Raw genomic sequence first — 14,291 nt, 5'->3', positions numbered from 1 at the left:
GTAGAAGGGGGTCCTGCCCAAAGCTCAGCCCAGTGGCCGCGCAGCTCGTGGGGCCCTCACATCGTACCATCGCCAGCAACAGTCCTGGCTGCAAAAGAAAAAGGAAAAAAAAAAAAAAAGGCATTTGAGGTTTCTATTTAAAAATCTGTTGAAAATCAGCCCCAGCTGATTCTGGAAAGGCCAGATCTGGGCATGGGGATGCACCACCACCTGCTGCCTTGCTGACTTCACCGCTTCGCTGCAGCAGCCCAGAGTTTGCCTGTTTGCTGCCTTTTCTTTCCACAGGACTCTGAACACGGCTCAGTCACCTGAGTCCTTGGTCCTTGCATGAAAGTTGAGTCCTGGCCTCGCTGCTCCAGCACATAAGCCAGGAGGAGGGCATGGCAGTTGCCTCTGGGAAGGTACCAGAGGCACCAGCATGGTAGGTATCAAAACTCCAGATGGGACTGCAAAGCAGTAGGACCCTGGCCCATCAGGATTTTGTGTCCTTGGGGCACCAGGTAGGTATTTTCGGCTGATCTGCTGTCTCGGGCAGATGATCCCAGACAGCAGCGTGCTGGCGGTGCCTTTGAAAACCCATCCTCTTCTTCTGGTTGTGTTGTTCTTCCTCGGCCACTCTCATCTCCTCTTCATCTTCCTGTGCTGGGTCTCAAGTGGATGTTTGTGTGCTGGGGAAGGGAATTAAAGGAGGTTTTCTTCTCTGGAGACACAGCCTGCTTAGTATCCTTTTCATCCCTCTTCCTCTTCCACATCCCAGAGGACATCAGCTACGATGCAAATAAAAAGGGGCATTTGTCTCCAGTCTGCTTGCTGAGAGAGGTGGCACGCTGTTGGAGCAGTCTCTTCATTTCGGTTGTATCGGATGCATCGAAATGATTAATTTTGACATTTTAGACATGAAACGTTATGATTTTTTAATGAAAAACACAGACTTAGATGTTTTGTGTTCTTGCCCTCCACCCCGCCTTCGAATATCAGTATTGTGGATTTTTTGAAGGGTGTGCGTTTGCCAAAATTCATCCCAGAGCTACAGCCTTTCTGTAAAACGTGAGTTCGGTTTTGTATGGTTTCAGTGCGTCAGTCATTATGCTTCTCACAAAACCCTCTCACTCATCTTTGGCTTTGGGGATGAGACCTGGCTCCAGGTGCCAAGGCTCTCACATCCCCCTGCTCCATGCGGAGCGAGTGGCCATCCATCTCCCCGCTCAGCTAAGCGGAGACCGAACATTTAAAATATTCATAAATCACTGATCTCTGAACCGTTCAGAGATGAAAGTCTACGAAGAAAGACAACAGCTCTGTGAGGATCATCCCTGAGCCGCTGGTTTCTCCAGAAACCTTCCAACAAGATAAACCACTCCCTACAGGGATTGGTGTGAGGAACAGCCCAGACTTGTCCTCCCCGGCAGATATTTTGGGTGTCTCGGTGCCACTGTGTACCTTTCCTGCGGGGTGGAGGGATGGCAAAGAGGTTTTGCTCCCAGGTAGGAGGCAGAATGAGATACCCCATCCTTTTTCAGGCATTTTAGGATGGATTTCATTTTATCCATATGGGATCTTCTTGAGAGGGTTGAGGTAAATGTGAATCCCAGTGGGTCTACTGGACACCACTTCCAGGAGGGCAAAATTCAGAAAGACCTGTGCTGGGTTTGCTTCATGAGGTTTTTACCTATTTCCCAGACTTTGTCCCTGTACCCCCTGGTGTCACCCATAAGCATCAGCCTCTTTTCAGACCGTCACCAGCTGTTGATAAACCCAAACAACAGCCTCCTTTCTTTTGGTCCAGATGCTACCTGCCTTTAAAACCTGAGCCTGGCACCCGGAGGTGCTCCTTCTGCTGATGGAGAAATGGAGCCATGGAGCCCATCCTTATTGCGTTCCCACATTACATACGGCATCTCTCTCAAAAATTGCTTTTACTGTTTTTGCAACTACTGTTCTCAGGCGACATTTCTGTCCTGGGTTGTGACCCCCTCCACCACCTCACCGGTGGGGTTTGTCCTGCTTACAGCTGGAGACCTCTGAGGGGGAGGATGGCATCCATGAGAGAAGGACACAGCAAATCCTCAAAAACGTAAGCAGCTGCGGCATTCGTGCTGAATATCGATGTTAGAGCTCTGGCCGTGGTGCATTTTGCAGCTGTTTCCTCAGCTGGATGCTGTAGGTTGCGTTGGCAGAAGGGAGCTCTGGGTGATGATGGTGGCCTGGTTTATACCTGGGGCTGCGGCCGCTGTTGGTGAACCATCTGCTGAAGCACCAAAAGCAGCTCCTGGAAGACGAGGCGGCCTCATTTCCTTTCTCCTTTCCCACTTGTCTCTTCTGGGGTCAGTACACCATTCTGGGCTTATTCCCTTAGGCTCTTTGTCAAGCTGTTTGAGTTGTCTGTAAGTGTAGGATCTTCATTCGCATTTAATCAGCACGATGTAGGGTCATCTCTGCGCAGCAGCCCATGAAGATGCCATGCTTCAGACGGCAGGGACCTGTGGTCGGTTGGGTCTGCTGAGGTGGCACACGCTCATCAGAGCTTTGCACGGAGAGCGGATGCTCCTGGGGCGAGGATGATGACCTCAACCCACCTCCATTTTGCTGCCTATAAATCACATTAGCGTATATCAAAGCCCTGAACTGTCAGCGCTACCTAGATGTAAATACTGTAATTATCCTAAGTAAAATTAACAGTTTATCAGATTTCCTGTGTTGCATCTTTTTATTACAGGCTTTTTTTTTTTTTCCATCACAGATTTGATTTGCCATAGACTTTACGTGACCCTGCATTATAAATCTCTGGCTTTCAAACACTACCTGACATCGCGAGCTGTTGCAGCAGCGAAGCGGCAGCCTCTCAGAGGCTTATTTTGCTGAGGAGAAGGCTTTTTTCCTGGCTGCCCTGAAATCTCCTGGTCCCTTTCAAAAACAGGTTTGCCCATGCTATGGGTGATGCCGGATCCGTACCAAGGTTCTACGGGATCCAGGCGCGGATGCGACCCTACACAGCTAAAGAAACGAGCCCGTGTCAAGGAGCGTGTGGGGTGGTGGATGTGGGGAGAGGAAAGGGCTCGAGCCTTCCTCATCCCCAGCAAAGGAGAAGGCGGCAGCGTCATGCGGTGAACGCAACGACGATCTCTTCATCCCACCGTCCCCACCAGCCGCTGCCATCACGGATGCCTCCGCGTTCAGCGAGGCTGCTGACGGCGATTGCCAAGGTAGGAGCTTCAGAGGGGAGCCTGCACAAAGCTGTGCCAGCATCAAAAGTTATTTATAACACAGTCAAAGCTTTCTAATGATCGTATCAGACTGCAGAGTTCAAGTCATGTGAAATAATCTTTTTTTTTTTCCCCCCCCTATCAGAACAGACGCCACTGAGCAAAATTGCTCCAATAACAGGGAAGCACTCGGCAAAGCCCAGCGCTGCGTTTTCCACTGCCCACCTCCCTGCAGCAAAAGCCAGCAGACAACCTGCACAGGCATTTCACCATGACTTACAAGTGGCAGGGTAAAAAAAAAAAAAAAAGAAAAAGCAGTACTTTGAACACACAAAAAAAATGAGCCTTGTCTCACACGCGTCTTCGCACGGCATTAGGAGACAAGCAACCTTATTGCTTCTGTCCCAGCGGAGCCTGGCACGGCCGGTTCATCTCAGATGGTTTTCCTGCCTTTGACTTTCAGCCTGTTCGGTGCCTTTCCACCAGCTCCACGCCTCCCGAAGGTGATTCAGAAAATGAAACGTGACAAAACAAAACTCATTTTAATAGCTTGTCTTGGCCAAGGCCAACTAGGTGTATAGCCGTGTTCTCATCATGAGCTGGAACGCAAAGCTATTGACTTCATTAGCAGGAACGACAACAAAATAGCAGCCCACGGTGTTGGCAAGGGTAGAGCCAGAGTTAAAGTATTGCGTACAAAATAGAAAAAGACCTGAAATAAACTCCTTATTATGGATCTAAAATAATTTTTCTTGGACAAAATAGGCTCAGAAAGCTCCACCAGCTTGTGAGAGGCTCCTCGAAAAGCAAGATTTTATCCAGCATCTGACTGTGCAAACCTCCGACATCCTGAGGAGATGCCTCCAGACGAGAGCTGGGGGCTGAACGCTGGCACCTCACTGACGAGTGAATGCTAAAAGGCTGGAGGCTGAAGAAGGACAGAGCTAAAACTATTATCTAAAGAGGTTTTACGTTTTGGACTAACTACAGGACTGGCATCGAATCTGTGTTTCCATTCTCATCCATCAAAAAAGCAGAGCTGAAGAGCTGCAGGTGGAGTAAAGTAAGAGTAGGCTGAATTCCTTGTCATGGCACTAACGTAACCAGGTGGTTTTTCAGTTTGTTTTATTTTTTTTATTAAAAGGCTTTCCATACAATTTTGAGAAGTCTTTTCACTGATGCTGGATAACTTCTTTCAAGGAGGAGATTTTGTTCTCCAGCCGGTCCTGGAGCAGCTCCCCCCAGCAACATGGACATGGAGAGGCTGCCTTCTCTTGAGAGAAGGGTTCGTCAGAAGTACGAAACATGAAGACCAAAAGTAGAAAGATCTGCAGTAAAATCTACCTCTCTTTGAAAGAGGAACAGAGTGTTTCTCCGGTTGTAACAACATAATGTCCTTCGGTTTTGTTCCAAATTTTCAGTCTACGTTGGACTATCTTTTGCATCTTAAGTAGATCAAGCTGTCCCTAAACCCCCCATGAAGATACCTGAAAGCAACATGTGCTCTACCTTGAGCATCTAAAATGTCATCTTCTTCCTCCTCAGTCCACTGGAGAAACCTTTTCAAACAGCCTTCCAAGCAAGGAACCCGTCCCTTCGTGGGATTTCGATTTTCTCTCCGTGTGCTGGACACGTGGTCCATCCGCCCGGCTCCGCACCTCCCCGTTTCCCCGGCCGTGCCTCCGCTCGCTTCCCGCGAGCCAGGAGGTGGCTATGGGAGGTAAGCACCAGAGATCTCCAACAGCTTCAGGGACCGGCGTGGTGAGCATCCCAACGGGCACCACGGTGTGCCAGGCTGTGCCACCAACCCCCCAACACAGCGTGCCCAGGAAAATTGCTCACTTTTAGGGTGACAGGTCCTCCTACCCCCATTTAAAACTGCTGCGAGCGAGGAACGTGGCTGCATGTGCTTCCTCCAAGCCGCATACGTTCATCCCAACTTTAGGAGGAGACATAAAAGCTGGCAGAGCTGCGCTGGCTTCCTTCTTTCCTCAAGTTATTTCCATCACCATTTTTCCCCGCAGCGCTACTTTGGGTTCGGCTGCGGCATAAGCCATATGGAGGCCTGAAGAAGACAAGGGAACGTGCATCTCCTGGAAAGGGTGAGCTTCGAGATGTTTAGTCCATGGGCACGTTTGTGCCCAGAATGGTGTTCAAAGGGACCTCAGGAAGAGAAATACAGGTAACGGGTCCTGGCTGTGCTGTTTTCAAAAGGCTGTGTGGAGCAGGGAGAGCTGAAAATCTCAGAAACACCCACGCTCTCTCGGTCTGAGTCTGCAGCCTTTCCAGGATGTCGGGTTCACCCTCTGCTTCGGCTTTCTCATCGTCAGGCCTGGGAAAGCAACACGACCATCGGTAGCACGGGGTTAGAAATGATTACTCAGAGTCTACAGCGCTCTGGATCAGAAAAGCGCAGCGCAAGCGCTTTTATTATTTAGGTGCTAAACATGTACAGTAATTATTCAGCGCTCATGTGTTTGGGTTGCTTTCTAAGTTTGGCTTAAAAAAAAAAAGCCACCACGAATCAATTGTCAGGAAAGAAGTCTTGAAAAGACGAGCTAAGGTGAGTCACGGTGAGATCAGAAGTAATTTATCGGTGACTTCCCATCCTCGGTTGTCTGTCCTGGGCAGCCGCTTCCCATCCCGCTGGGTGGCCTCCAGGCAGCCACCCGCCACCGACACGGCATACGGCATCGCTTCAAGACATGGTTTAGTGGGCGTGGTGGCATCAGGTCTACGGTTGGACTTGATGATCTTTGAGGTCTCTTCCAACCATAATGATGCTATGATTCTATACGGCATCCCGCATACGGCATCCCCGGTCCTCACCTGCCTTCTGCGAGTCGCGGTGCGCAGCTCCCTCTGCGTGCACATCTTTTTTTTCCTCCCCAAGATGTCCTCTTTGGAGTATTTTTCATGGATTATCCAGAATGTAAGAGAGATTGATGCTGGGGCTAAAATGTCAGCTCTTCCTTTAGCAAGTCGTAACTGTTTGGATACAAGGAAAACCAAGAATCAATTTGCTTCCCGTCCTTCTGCTCACACACTGTTAGAAACACAGACTAAACGAATTGCAGGAATATCAGGCACCAGAGGGGTAGCGTAAAAAAAATCCGAAGCCTTGTAGTACAACTATAACAGCGTCTCATGTTCTCTGGGGTTTTCACTTGCAGTGACTCTGAATCAAGGTTTTATCACACCAAATTTAATGCCAATTTCTAGTCCGCTCATTCCGTGCTGGGGATGTGCACTTGACCTCTGCAAAACAAAAAAAACCACTCTAAGACCTCGATGCATCAGGGATCTTTGAGTCTCAGGCAGGAGCAGGGCCCTGAAATGATTTCCCTCTTTGGTTTGCTATGAAACGACGAGCTTTTTCTTCCTTTCTTCTCTCCGGCGCTGGATTAACAGATAGGCAGTATCCATCTGTGCCAAGGTCCCAGCTCCTGGAACGAGGTGATGAAATCAAAATCTCAGCTCCAGGAGGTGCGATTATTTCTTTTAATAAATTGAACTTCCAGTCTTTCATCATACCGAGAGGAAATTTGAAAACATCACCTAGAAGATGTCAGCTGGAGTCTGTGGAGATGCCGGAGCTGTAGCTCAAACGAGAGATGCGCTGCACTGTGCATCTCAACCGGGACTTAATGACAAGGCTTATTTCTACGGGGGCTCCCTGGTTCACGGCTGGAGAAGAGCGTGGCAGGTCCAGCCTTTCGCCAGCCCATAAATCTGGCTGCTGGGGTGGGAGTTTTGGCAGAGATCTCTCTTACCGCCAGAGGTGTGGGGGCCTCGCAGCCCGACGAGGGGGTTGACATCGTACGGAGGATGGCGGACTCCCCACCGCTGAATTGCCCACGGGGGTATTCGGGATCACCTTTGGAGATGATTTGGAGGCTACAGCAAATTGTGGAGCGCGGCTGGCTGCCGGCACGGGGGAGCGAGCCCTGCAAACGTGCCGTGCCGTGCTCGGGGGGGTTCATGCTGCAGCCGCTTTTGGGGGGGCTGCTTACAGTACAGGAGTCCTGTATGGGAAGCCCTGGCAGTCTCCGAGAGCACCTGCTTCGTGCCTCCCATCGGGAGCACCACGATCACTGCAACCTCCACCCGTTCATTTCTGGGGGGTTGATTTTTCAGGGTCAGTGACTGAGGCGGTGATGGAGGGAGCAAAACGTTCTGCTAAAGCTCTCCAGGTACCCGTGGGCAAAACGCCGGGCTTGGAAAACGAATCCACCAACATTTTAGGCAACCAAACATCTCTAAAACCCACGATGCTGAATGCTCTCGGTAGAAGATCTTCCCTAGAGGATTACCTTCCTCTCGGAGCATGTCGGAGCCTGGACGTGTCGGTCCCCCAGGCACCGTGGAGGTTTGCTGGGGAAAGCCAGCCTCAGGGCAGGTGTTATCCCAGCTCTGAGCGAGGAGCTTTGGCAGATAAAACTGCAGAGAGCAGTTAGCAAAGGCCTGATTACTTGTTTTGCCATCAGTATATGCGCCTTCTTGCACAGAAAGATTTCCCAGCCGTCACTCGGGCACTTGCAGCCCCCGTACCATGCCAGCAGATGATTCAGGCTTTTCTGTAACAAAGGAATTCACTTTGGATCCTGCTGTTTTAAACTATTCACTTATTCACTTCCTCTTACTATCTTGGGTTTTTTTTTCTTTTTTTTTTCTTTTTTTTTTTTCCTGGAGCAAGTGAAAGTAATTTGCCTGTTCTCGCAAGATCTCTTTTGCCTCCTCCTTCCCCAGGGCTGACAAACCGCTGCTGGGACCGGGAGGTGACTACGGGCTTTAACACCGAGCAGCGAGCGCTTTGCAAAGTTGCACATCATAGAGCAGAAAATGCTAAATATGATGAAACAAATTTCAAGGCTTGGCGTTTCAGCAGCCAACACCAATTCATCCCAGTCTGGGATGAATCAGCCTGGAGCTGCTGCAACCTCAGGCAGCTACAGCAGAGCAGGGAGTGGGCTCGGAGCCCCCACCACCACCTTCGCCGTAGCCTTTCCCATCTCCTGGCGATGTTTTATCCAGCAGCAGCAGCGTGGGGATCGTAAAGACACAAGCGCTCCGCTCTCCCTGCAGCTCCGGCACGATGCCCGCAGCCTGTCTGGCACGGGGAGACATCGTCGTGGACTTACTAGATGGCACCAGAAAAATAGGAGAGATGATGTCTAGCTGGGAGGTCTTACCGAGGGGTCTCTGGACTAGCTCTGGGTCGCCCTTGGCCTGTACAATTTTGTGACAGCAGTATCTACCGCCGTTGGATACTGCTGTTCTTTAGAGAGGCAGAGGGATTCAACAACCCTAAAAGCAATAAACTCCCGACCAGAGTAAAAAGGGCTGTGGGGTCAGCCTCGCTCCGAAAAGCACTGAAATAGGGATCACAGGGTAGGGGTGAGCTTGAGAGGTGGCTGAAAATCCCGGTGAACTCTGCAATCTGTTTGCATGCCGCCCACATCAATGGCTGCCGGCTGGTGCTTGGGTTTAAAACGTCCACAGCAAGTTTCAGAGAAGCTGAGCTTAGATATTTGCTCAGAGACCAGACTGCAGCATCCCAACTCATCCCTGCTTTGTCCTGATCGCATAAATGACCCCAAAACAACACACGTCTCCGGGCAGTAAGGGGCCCGACACGCTCATCGTTGAGATCTCCCACCGGCAGCGTTCTGCAAATGATTTCCCTGCTCGGCACGTGCGCTGCTAAACGGCGTGGATGGGAGATGTGTCCTCCTCTGCTCTGCACAGCATCCCCTGCATTCCCCAGGACTGTTTCGTGCCCTGCTGTGCCAGGAAAGCTGGAATTACTAACAGCCGTGGAGCCTGCCCCGACCAAAGCCATCACCGTCCGCTTCGGGACATCCCGCTCACACCTCCCTGGGACCTACCTGTAGCTCCAGAAAACATCTGAGGGGCTGCTGCAGGGCCGGCTTGTGTCGCAGCCCAATTAAATGGTGGTTTGTTTGAAACTGGGTCCTTCAGCCAAGATGGGTGACCAGAAGATGGTTGTTTTTATAGTTGGAGACAGGCTATTTATAAAAAGAAAGGAAAAAACCTCAAGGATGTGATAACTCATTGGTTTGTCCTGAATTAAATTGCTGCTCTTTCAACTCCCAAAGATGAAAATGCAGTAAAATAGGGATTTTTTCAAAAACGGCCTCCTTTATTTTTTATAGCAGAGGATAAGGGCGATGCTGAGCCAAGGGCGACGCTGAGCCAATGTTCTGAGCTCTGCCACGAGACCACGGGGGAGTCGGGGGGTAATTCCAGTATGGGGCCCTGGACTGCAACGAGTTCAACACTTTTCGTATTTACAGTCCTTCAGATATCCCAGATCTCTGGGATCTCACAAAATGCCTCATCCACTTCTGACTTTTGTTTATAGTGTGGGTACATATAGATATATGGAAACGATGCTCTGAGCTCAGCTGCTGGGGAGCAGGGGCTGGCTTTGGGGTGAGGTGACACCTAAACCTGTACGCAGGCATTTCTCAGGTGAAATGCTGCACTTAGGCGTCTGCTTTTTCCCTGTTGTTTGTCCCTAAAGAGCCTTCAGGCCCTTTGCTTAGGAGCAGGATGGTGCTGAGCGGAAACCCACAAAGCAGCAATGGCCTGAGAGGGGCTTTTTTTTTTTTTTTCTTTCCTGGATGCTGAATGAAGCAGCTCTTTTGTGAACAGCAGTTGTTTACATTCTTCCTAACAAAAGTTGGGATTTCCTCTGATGCTAATAATCTCGTCACTAATGCGTACAGCCAGCCAGAGCGCTTGGAATGGCTTTTTAATAGCGCCTGGGCCAACTTCAGCGTGCTTGTCGCTGGTAGGAACAGCCTCCCAAAAGTCAACCCAGTGCCACCAGAACAGGGAGGTGATTTTTCACCGCCGCCTTCTTCAGCGAGGGCAAATACCACGCGGTGCTCCCTGCAAACCTTGGCCCAAGGGCTGGACCACGTTTGCAGGTTTTCAAAGCACCCGCTGGTGCCCTTTGACTTGCTGATGGACGTCAGGGTGATCGGCCGAACCTTCATCGGGTGTACGGTTGGACTTGATGATCTTTGAGGTCTGTTCCAACCATAATGATTCTATGATTCCTCCGACCACTCCTAGTGAACCCCGGCACCCAGCCAGGTTTTCCACATTTCTATTTGTGCCGTTTAGTAACTTAAGGCGCCGTTTTCTGTCTGTTTGAGCATTTCTGTGCCATCTCAGTATTTAATTTCTTTTTTTCTCTGAGGGGCAGCGCTTGGCCTTGGTCTCAAACATGTGGCAAGGTGACAAGACCAACATTTTTCTAGGGGGGTATCATGAGGAGGGGCACAGCCACCGGGCACGGCTTCTGCCAGGTATTTGCTGGTGTAAATAGGGAAGAGGGTTCCTTCAAGGAGTTGGTCTTGGCAGCCACCACCCCGTAGTTGAGCACCACCCTAGGGGATGGCAGTTGGTGCTTGGAGGATGAGGTGGGCGTCAGGCAGGCTGCGATTTTATCGCTCTCTACAACGACCTGAAAGGAGGGGGTAGCCAGGTGGGGGTCGGCCTCTTCTCCCAGGCAACCAGAGACAGGACAAGAGGGCATGGTCTGAAACTGCACCAGGGGAGGTTCAGGCTAGAAATGAGGAGGCATTGCTTCACCAAAAGGGTCATTCGGCATCGGAATGGGCTGCCCAGGGAGGTGGTGGGGTCACCATCCCTGGGGGTGTTTAAGAAAAGCCTGGAGGTGGCACTTGGTGCCATGGTCTGGTTGACACGGTGACGTTAGGGCAAAGGTTGGACTCGATGATCCCAGAGGTCTCTTCCAACCAAATCAATTCTGTGATTCTGCGATTACCAGTAAGCTCAGCGCCATGGAGCGAAGCTGCCTGCAAAGGGTCGGCTGTGAGTGAAAACGGTGAATGACACAGACCCCTTTTTTTGTCCCCAGCGTATCCTTCAGAAAAAGCTACTCGGTAGCATGAGCTGCTGTGAGCCTCTGCTCCCGTCGGGGCTCTGCCCCGTACCCAGGGGAGAGAGGAGCATCCCGGCGAGCTCCCCGGCTCCTGGGATGCTGGGTGCAAACCTCTCTCTCCGTCCCTTGTCCCAGACCTCTTCCCACCACCACACCGAGAGCTAGGTGAAAAAAAAAAGGTCCTTTCCAGATGGACTCAAGCAAACAGATTCCCAACGTTTTGGTTCTGTCCAAAAACCTGAAATGTTTATCCAAACCTGCTCTTGAAGTACCTCGGAAGCCCTTTGCCATTTAAGCAGCTTTATTTATGAATGCTGTTACATTTTCGAAGACTAAATCCAAGAGCATCATGCCACGCTCTATAAGTAAAAATGTTAGGAAATCTAAAAGGAAAGTAGTTTATTTTGACCATCCAGAACGAGTGAACGCTAGTAACCAAACTACGTTAAAACAGAACTGAAAACACAGTCTTTATTTTCTTTGTTTGAAAGCATTCTGAGCAGAGTTCAGTTTTTCTCCCCAATACTCTCTTGATTTCACATCTGCACATTTTTGTTATTAGTCACGGGGTAGCTCTTATTAAACTACACGTTGAGAAATAAGATTTTGACATTGATAATCTCAAACCTACAGAGCAAACCATGAGTTTCCAACCAGACAGCTCTTCCCGTGTCAGCACCCAGATGTGAAAATTTGAAATGCAAGACAGAGAGATTTCAATGCCTTTGAAAGCAAACACCTCCCTAAAATATCACTATTAAATGCAGAAGTACTACCATTTGTCGAAGTTGAACAGCTCTTCACCTCCTAAGATGTGTTGAAAAGAAGAAGGAGATACTTGGGGGGGTGCCAGGTGACCAGGGGAGTCAGAGCATCTGGGGGAACACGCAGAAGGGAAGGAATAAAAACTCTCTCCGCCAAACGGAGGCAGAAACCCTGGTGAGGGACAGGCCGAGAAGGATGCAGACGCAATTTGTGATCCTTCGTTAAAATAGTCATCAGATCAGAAGTGCTACAATCTGGCGGATAAAAACATCAGCTCCTTAGCTGGGAGGAGCGACCGCCGGGGTCTGAAATGTCCCTCGGTGATGAACAAGCACCTGCGGGCGAGCAAAGGTGACGTTACCACGTGCACACTCCAAGGCTTCACCTTCATTGCTTCTCCTTTCCGTTTGTCCCCAAGTTGAACTGGGAGAGCCAAGAGGAATCCCCCTGGGCCACCCGCCGGGCTGCGCCAGGCCAGAATTGCCGTTTGGCTGCAGATCCTGAAGGTCTCCTGGTCCATCCTGCCTGGGTCCTGGTCCATCCTGCCTGGGTCCTGTCCGTCCCCCGAGAATCGGGGCAGGGGAGCGCCTGGGCAGCCCTGCCGCTCCTCTCGCTGCCGCAGGCCACCCTGGTTGGGTCATAATGAGCAATTCGGTGGGTTTTGCATCCAAACCCGGGGGTGAAGTAAAGATTTTTCTCTTTTTCTCCGACGTTCTCAGAGCACTGTGACAATGACACAAAACGGATATAAAATTGACAAGAAGTCTCATTTAATCATTAAAAAATAAATGAATGCAACAGCGGACCACACCGGTTTCTAAAAGTTTTTTCCTCGCACTGTATCGTTTCCCTCATGAATTCAAAACGGCCCACTAGCGATTTGAATTAAAATCACTGAAAATATAAAAGCTCCAGAAGCGTTTCCGATGGAAACAGGTGGACAACAAACAGATCGTAAAGCTGCGTACAGTCGCCATAGCGACGGGGCTTCCAAAAGGATGCAGGGGAGCCTCAGCCTGCGGGAGCATCCCCAGCATCCCCAGCGCCAGGAGAAGGACCGGCATCCCGAAAGGGAGGTGGGGGTCGGCCTTTGCAAGGAGCCATTCAGGGGGGGTGAGGCGGGAGGTTCCCTTGCCGAAAGAGTCATTGGGGAGATGTGGGGATTTGGGGATCTTGGGAAGGGACCTTCAGGAACGTGGCCTTCGGACAGGCACCGAGTCGTCTGGGCTTACCGTGGGCGCTGGGGATGGGAGGTGACCTTGGCAAGTTTGCCAGCCCAAATTTCTATTTGAGAGTGAGCCCTGAAACACTTCAAAAAAATAATAATATTAAAAACCCAGCAGAGGCCAGAACGAACCAGCTTGGCTCCACACAACCTTCCCTGTCATGCACTGATAAATAAAAGCACGTTGGATGCCCCTGGCTCCAGCACAGGGCACAGTTCACTCTTCATCTCATATCGTAATAAGAAGATGAGTAAGGAAAAGTGTTGCTCTGCTACCCAATAAATAGCAAATGCTATTGATAAATAGTGTCAGTAAAGTCAAAGTGCTTAATACTTTTTTTATTTTCAGTCTTCAGTAAATATATTACCGCCGAGTGGGCAGCCAAGGAAGGGAAGGAGATGCGAGCCTGGAAGAAAGAAGTGGTTGGAGGGCACCTGGATGAGGTAAAGGTTTGCAATCTCATTGTGCAGGAGGAATTTCACCCAGCAGTGACTGACGTTACGTCAGAACGGTCGGTGGGCAATTGGTGATGGAGACGTCAGGGCACCCCAAGATTTAAAAAGAGCAAAGGCGTTCCTATCAACAGAAAAGAAAGATGAGAGGAGCCAAGGGAATTGCAGCCCACTCCGCTCAACTTTAACTCTCAGGAACAAACAATCCGTTTATTTGTAAACATCCAGGAGATGGTAACGAGATGAGAAGCAGCCAGGTTGGATTTCCCAAGAGCAAGCCATAGCAAACCAACCCGCTTTCCTCCTAAAGCAGACTCCGCAGCGGGCTCTGGGGCGAAAGGAGAAGCTCCAGGTGGGATTCGGCATGGTCTGATGCCTAAAGCAGGCAGGGAAACTCAGGGGATGAAACCAGTAAAGGACTAGCGGCAAAGTCCTGTGCTATTCTGGTCCTTAGCAATGATTCATTTTCCAAACGAGATGCTGTACCGAGTGAGAGTGAGCCAGGATTCGGCCCCGGCACAGACCCATACATGGCTTTCCTATAAATTCTTGGCCTGAAAGAAGAAAGATTAGGTTTGTTAAACCCGCAGATGACCCAAAGTTGTGTCAGGCTACAAGTAATACAGATAACTCTCCCTAAAAATCATATGAAAGAGGCTTTATAAAATAAAAGAAGACATTCAAATTTGAGGTATGCTTACTAATA

This window comes from Cariama cristata, unplaced genomic scaffold (genome assembly GCF_000690535.1).
Source record: "Cariama cristata isolate BGI_N322 unplaced genomic scaffold, ASM69053v1 scaffold34864, whole genome shotgun sequence".
Taxonomy (NCBI): Eukaryota; Metazoa; Chordata; class Aves; order Cariamiformes; family Cariamidae; genus Cariama; species Cariama cristata.
The sequence above is the reverse complement of the archived record's forward strand: the minus strand, read 5'-3'. Positions refer to the sequence as shown.